Consider the following 7839-nt stretch of genomic DNA (forward strand, 5'->3'; position numbering starts at 1 on the left):
GCTGGGACCTACTAGCGGGAGTCCTTCCTGGAGAAGGAGATGCTGCTTCATAGACTGGCAGAGAAACAGAACAGGCCTCCATGAGATGGACTGGCACAGTGGCTGCAACAATGGGCTCAAATATAGATGACTGTGAAAATGGAGATGGATCAGGCAGTTCTTTGTTTTTTGTCTACTGAGTTGCTATGAATCTAACCAACAAAATGTCAGCTCAAAAATCACATCTTTGTAAACACTGACATGCCACCTGACCATGGGCAGTCTGTGGTCCTTGTGAGTATTAGTAATTAGAGGGCATTAATTTATATATGAACATTTTAGGGGATTAAGTATTGTTCAAAATGATCATTTGACTTGTTTAAATTATCATTTTGGGAATTAAAATCATTAAGACCTGCTTGATTCTAATTGTCATTCATCTGTTGTTGATATCAAGGGGCCCTGGTGGTGCTTTAAGCATTGGGTTGCTTACCAGTAAGGTTAGCAGTTCAAATCCACCAGTCACTCTGGGAGACTGATGAGGCTTTCTGTTCCCATAAAGATTCACAGCTCCGGAAATCCAAAAGGGCAGTTCTATTCTGTCGATTAGAATGACTATGAGTTGGATTTGATGTGATGTTAATGGGCATTGGGTATAAGATATAATACACCAAGACTGTTTTCTCAATTAATTTTTTACTAATGGATTCAATTCTAAATAAATGAGAGCTTTCAGTGATAGACATTATGGTGATCTTTAGTTATCAAATCCAGGCTGTTCTCACAAAAATCTGTTCATCTTTTACAAAAAAAATAGCATTACAATATTGTATGTGTTACACAAAAAGATTCAGTGGAATCATGTGTACTTATTCATAGTAATAAGGGTCCATGAAAAAACAAGTTAATGGCATAAAAAAGAATGATGCTTAGTCTACTTGGATGTTTAAAGGTAGAGTGGATAAGTAGTTAACTGCTTATATTGTGCTGTGATATACACATTTATTTTATTGTGTGGCTGGCAAGTGGAAACTAAAATTGGAGTCTAAGGGCAATTGAATCTAAATTGGCCTTGTACTAGCAAGTTCCCCTTTACCTGCCAGGGAGCCTTTTAGACCCAAACACTAATGTCACTGCATAGAAAGCTGCTCTCTCAAAGCATTTCTCACAATGGCCATTTTAGTACGGAAGTAGGTGAGTCTCACAATGTGAACAGTGAAACAAATTCAGAGATTTGAAAAATTAGATATACGAGAAAGAAACAGAGGGAACCTTCAGCTTTCACCCTACCGTTAGCAGACTGCTCCTAACTTATCCCCTGAATCTTGGTCATCACAAAATGTTAAACGAAAGAGACAATGTTCCATATTCCATTACAAATATATGAAAATTGCACATTTTTAACATTAAATGATTAGTTCCATAAAAACCGCCAAATAAAATTGGTGTTCTGCCTTTGAGAATAAGAGTTATGGAAAGTTTTGCCCTATCTCCAGCCTTCACTGTTTATGTGGTGTCCAATCACTTAAGTTTTCAAATTGTACAAGTCGGTCATCATGCATTTCAGTGTTGTTTGCTAACCGCTCCCGGCCCCACCTCCTCCCCACCTAAGTCCCTCTGGAACCGCTGGTCCAGTACTTTCTCCTGGGGCTTGCTTCGCATTTCTTGGCTGCTGCTTCCATGAACACTGATTATGGATCCAGGGAAGATAAAATCTTTGAGAATTTAGCCCTTCTCCATTTATGATGATGTTAATTACCAGTTCAGTTGTGAGGATTTCGAGCTTCACGCTGAGTAGTAATCCATACTGAAACCTGCAGCCCCTGATCCCCATCAGCAAGCACTTCAAGTCCTCCTCACTTTCACCCAGCGAGGTTGTGTCCTCTGCATAATACAGGTTGCTGATAAACCTTGCTCCAATCCTGATGTCACATTCTTCTTCATTTAAGTCAGTTTCCCTAATGATGTGCTCAGCATATCATTATGAATAATATGGTGAGGGGATACAACCCTGGTGCCCACCTGTGAGCTTTCAGTGCTTCATCCACATATTGAAACATTTCAATTGGTATGACAATCCCTGCGGTCTTATATTTTAGCAAATCCTCTCCCTGCACCTTCAACTCTTTCTTTCAGCACCATTGTTTCTTGCTCGTACGTAATCTCTTGAAATGATGGAATGTTGAAGTTCTTTTTGGTACAGTGGCTCTATGTATTCTTCCCATCTTCTTTGGGCATTTCCCGCATCACTCAGTATTTTGCCCATAGAATCTTTCATTATTTCAACTCAAGGGTTGAAGTTTTTTTCATAATTTATTTCAGATTAAGATATGCTGAGCATATTCTTCCATTTTGGTTTTCTAATCCTGAGTCATTGCACATTTCATCATAATATTGAGCTTTGTCTTCTCAAGCTGTCCCTTGGAAGATTTCTATTCAACTCTTTGACTTCATCATTTCTTCCATTTGCTTTATCTACTCTATGATTAACTTCAAGTTTCTGTGTCTCTTCGGACATGCACTTTAATTTTTTCTTTCATGTATTTATAATGACCTTTTGCTTTTTTCATGAATGATGGTTTGAACATGGAAATAGCCAGGAAATCAAAAGACAAAGGCCCTGCAAATGATTTCTTCAATGTATTAAAATGTAAAGATGTCACTTTGAAATCTGAAGTAGACCTGACCCAAGCCATACTATTAACACAACTCAACGCACAAAAACTCTCAAGGTCAGGTCAAGGAGGTGGTTGGACCGTAGTACTGCGGTAGAACAGAGTAGATCTGCCCCTGAGGGTTTCTACAACTGTAACTCTTTATCAGGATAGAAAGCCTTATCTTTCTCCAAGGAGTTGCTGCTGGGGGTGTAGAACTCCTGATCTCCTGGTTACCAGCCTAATGAGTAGCTCACTTTGCCACCAGAACTCCTGAATGAACACAACAGCAACTAATAACAGCATAATAAACTATGAAATACTATACTACATCAACCCTTCAATATATATTCCTAGTCTCTAATTTCTATCCAAAACTAGGATTATTATGAAAGCCACATTCTGTGAATGAAGCCATAGTCACTTCATTATTTCATTTTATGTTCTACATTTTCTTGTTGTTGTTGGTATTTTATTATTTAATACATTTTCTAAGTATATGTTATCTGTCCTTTTAAAATTATATCAAACTTCTGAGTGAAAAAAAATTAGTTTATAAAGAGTTTAAAATTACTAGTTAAGGTGAATACATCTCAAATTATTTGCAAGAAAAATTCAGTTGCATTTCTATTAAAATAAATTGAATGTCAAAATAATATACTCTTAAGCAAATTGAAATTCATTTATTTCACAAAACAACATCTTTTTTTATTTAATCATTTTATTGGGGCTCATACAATTCATCACAATACATAGATCAATTGTGTAAAGCACCCCTATACATTTGTTGCCCTCCTCATTCCCAAAATTCGCTTTCCTCTTGGGTTCCCGGAATCAGCTCATTTTCCTTTTCCCCCCTCCCCCTCCCCCCTCTCCCATGAACCCTTAATAATTTATAAATTATTATTATATCTTATCTTACACTGCCCGGCGTCTCCCTTCACCTCACCCACCCCTCTGCTGCCCATCCCCCAGAGAGGAGGTTATATGTAGATCTCTAATTTCGCAAAACAATTTCTTTGGTTTCAAGTCTCACAATTGAAGTTTTACATCTTCATTTAGGTATTACCTGAGGAAATACTTAGTTAAGAGTTTGTTCCAGACATGATATTAAATCCAGGAAATCAGGACTCATAAATTAGCCTTTGGCTTTTATTTAGAAGCAGGGTCCTGGATAGGTTCAGGACATTCCCGACTAAGCAGCCAAAAGTTAAATTTAAGGAACTATATTATTTTCAGGATCTATTCGTTTAAGAACGGATGAAGGTCAAATAGTTATGCTTAAATATGCTTCTTCTCTCTAACTGCCATTGAGTCAATGCTGACCCATAGCAACGGCCTGTGGGTTTCCACGACTGTAACTATTTACAGGAGTAGCAAGCCCAGTCTTTCTCCTGCAGGGCTCCTGGTGGTTTTGAACTGCCAACCATGCGTATGGCAGCCCAATGCATAACCACTACAACACCAATATGTTAAGTAATAACAAAAGGTTAAATTATTAAAGTTTCACATATAGATGATCAATAATAACATATTAAGCGGAGGGGCTTCACTTAAACTGAATGCTTCCTACTCCAAATCATGCATCAACCCACATAAGACATTTGTCTACAATTACTGAGACAAGAGAATTATAGCATTGATGTTGCCCAAAATATTAACCTTGAAAACTTATTTGTCAGCTACTGGAGCTTTTAAGCATTCTAAGCAAGACTTATTTGCTCTATTTCCTAGTATTCAACTTCAAATTTGAAGTCCAGGACTTCAAATTTAAACAGATAGATTGTGTATTGTGCATGTTCTGTAGACAGTTTGAGGAAAGCTATGATTACCTTTCCACTACAATGCTTTAAGAGTGGATTCCATTTTATTTCAAGAGATGCCTATGCAGTCAACGAGATGTGACACCTTAGGTTTAGCTATCTGTCCAAGTGAAAAATCTGTAATATAAAATAACTCAGGAAATTTCCTTCATAAAACTTTATACTGAAATTATTTATAATCTTTTTAAAAATTTTTATTTAATTCTTTTGGGACTAAGAGTTTTTAAAATACTCACAATTTTTGTGTCTTGCATATACCTTATTGTATTGTACAATATGTGTTGAATCATCTTGGTACCCAAACTCAAATATTTTTATCCTTAATTTGAATCATTAGTTTAATTTTTACAGACATAGGTTTCATTTAAATGTAAAATGAAATATATAACACTTTTCTATTAAAGAAACCTTTATTTTCTTTTTCTTTTGATTTTTTAAAGAACAATCTAGTCAGTACTAATAAGGACCCCTGGTGGTGCAGTGGATAAGCATTTGGCTGGTCACCACAAAGCCAGCTGAGCAAAGATGCTTCAGTCTGCTTCCATACGATTGACCATCTTAGAAACCCTAATAAATAGGGTTAATTTGTCCTATGGGGTCACTGTGAGTTAGACTTGGCAGTAGTGGGTTTTAGTAGATATTCTTGGATGCCTACCAAACTACCACTTTCATAAAACATTTAGATAATCTCAGGATAAATAGCTATAATTTCACAAAATTCACGATGGTTTCTTACAACAGTACTTATTACAGTGCTTCATGGATAAGAAATTAGAGAACTTTTTTAAAAAGAATTTTTCTTTCTTATTCCCTGTCTCCATTGCATCAAGTAAAAAATATTTATTCACATAAAGAAAAACAATGCCACTGCTCACAAAAACCAAAGTAACTATAGCCAGAAGATTGTGAAAAAATACATAGATTCTTGCTGAATTTAAAACACTGGCATTTCCAAAGTAAGATTATATATATTTTTATTCAAATGATATCATTAAATAAAGGATCTCAATTCTAAGGAAACTAAATTAATTCCCTACTTTATTTTATAAAACAAAGATGCATGCATGAAATATTATTGGTGATAAATATTCAGAGTTAATAAAAATATGTCTTTTGTGTATTTGAGTATTAATGTGTACATAATATATAATAATTACATTTTGCTTAAGTGCTTATAAAGTTTCTATTTTATCGAGTTTATAAATACATATAGTAGTGTGGGCATGTTTATATTTAATTTTTTCATTCCTATCCAATAGTATTTAAATTTTTTCTATACATATAAATATTCCTTACACAAAGAGTATAATTCATTATTCTGAGAAATTAACTAAAGAGGGACATTAAACACTTGAAATACATTTAAAAGAATGGATCCAAAGCAAATGTGAGTGATTACTATGTTGCATGTCATCTGTTCTATCCTTATGAGCCTTTAAACTGAATTAACCAGTAAACATGCTACTTGAGAAATTCACCTACAGAGACATATTCTCTAATATATTTCAAAATGTCATTGATCTGTGTCTGAGATAGTCGAGGCAAGAGAATTTTGGGAATGATGAGGGCAACAAATGTATAGATGTGCTTTACACAATTGATCTATGTATTGTGATAAATTGTATGAGCCCCAATAAATTGATTAATTTAAAAAAAAAAAGAAATGAAAAAAAAATATTTCAAAATGTTTTAGTGAAACTCTAGGTCTAAGTTTGGGGGAAATGTAAACATAGACTTGTCAAATATGAGTGCATAAACTCAATTTCAGTAGGGAAAATGTGTGTCTCTGTCTTTCCACTTGGTAGTCATGAAATGTGCTGGGATTGTTTGTTTTGTTTTCAGTCTTAGGCATGACTCATTTAGCATTTCCTAAAAGAACAGCTCTAAATATTAAAAAACATTTTCCAAGTAAAAGTCCTGTTGGGCTTATTTTAATAAACAGATAAGGATCATTTGTACTTTGCAGAATTTATTTGCATATAAACAATGTGTTAATTTGGGGGCTAATCTGCTATTTTCACGTGTAGACTAATATTCATACACATTGGAATTTTATTTTCACTATTTTTGTGTTTCCTTTAAGACATATATCTTAGCCATATATCAGAAGCTGCCAATTTGTAATGGAAATCAAAGAAGGACGGAAAGCAGGAAGGAGCAATCTCCATGGCTCGTGTTCCTTTGGGTTTTGTTTCTTGGTATCACTGATCCTGAGATGTCCTGGTAGTGCAATGGTTAAATGCTTAACTGCTCACAAAAAGGTAGGTGGTTTGAACCTACCAACTGCTCCACAGAGAATGATCAAGCAATCTGCTGCTGTGAAGATTTACAGCCTTGAAATCCTGTGGAAGAATCCTATGGGTTCTCTATACATCAAAACCAACACAAGGGCAATGGGTATGGTTTTATGGTATGCTAAAAAAGACAATCCAGCAAAATGCAGATCGTATTACACAATATCATTTATATCACATGTATGTAATATCATTTATATCATCACATGTATGTAAAAAAGGTCACAGCCACCATCAACAACAGGGGATTGTCAGAAATGCAAGATGGATTCAGAAAAGGACGTAGAATAAAGAATACCATTACTGATATAAGAGAGATCTTGCTGGAAAGAAGAGAATACCAGAGAAATAATTACCTGTGTTTTATTGCCTATGCAAACATATTTGACTCTGTAGGCCATGACAAATGTTAAATAACATGGAAGGCATGGGAATTGCGGAGCATGTGCTTGTGCTCTTGTGGAACTTGTACAGACCAAGAAAAAGGTAGACATTCCAACAGACCATGAGGAACTGCGTGGTTTAAAATCAGGAAAGGTATATATCATGGTTGTATACTTTCACCATATATAACAAACTGTACACTTAGAAAATAATCTGAGAAACTATTATATGAAAAAGAACAATCATTAATAACCTGTGATATGCAGATAATAACATTTTGCTTGTTAAAAGTGAACTGGACTTGAAACTCTCACAGATAAAGATCAAAGATTACAGTCTTCAGTATAGATTATACATCAATATAAAAAAATTCTCAGACCTGGACCAGTAATTAACATCACAATAAATGAAGAAAACATTAAAATTGTCTAGGATTTCATTTTATTTGAATCCACAAGGAATGCCGATCAAAGCAGTAGTCAAGAATCAAATGACGATTTGTGTTGGCCAAATCTGTTGCCAAAAAACCTCTTTAAAATGTTAAAAGAGGGAAGGAGGGAATATGGCGACCCGATAAGACGCATCTTCCAGAGCTCCTGCTGCCAGACCAGAAAATTGGGAGGTAAGGCGAAGGGAACGGGGAGGTGACGTCCAGAAATTAGAACTGGGCTACTAGGGTCTCTCCTGAATCTCTTTTTGGGGCGC

This window comes from Echinops telfairi, unplaced genomic scaffold, assembly GCF_000313985.2.
Source record: "Echinops telfairi isolate 266 unplaced genomic scaffold, ASM31398v2 ScPeMD7_9;HRSCAF=40, whole genome shotgun sequence".
Taxonomy (NCBI): Eukaryota; Metazoa; Chordata; class Mammalia; order Afrosoricida; family Tenrecidae; genus Echinops; species Echinops telfairi.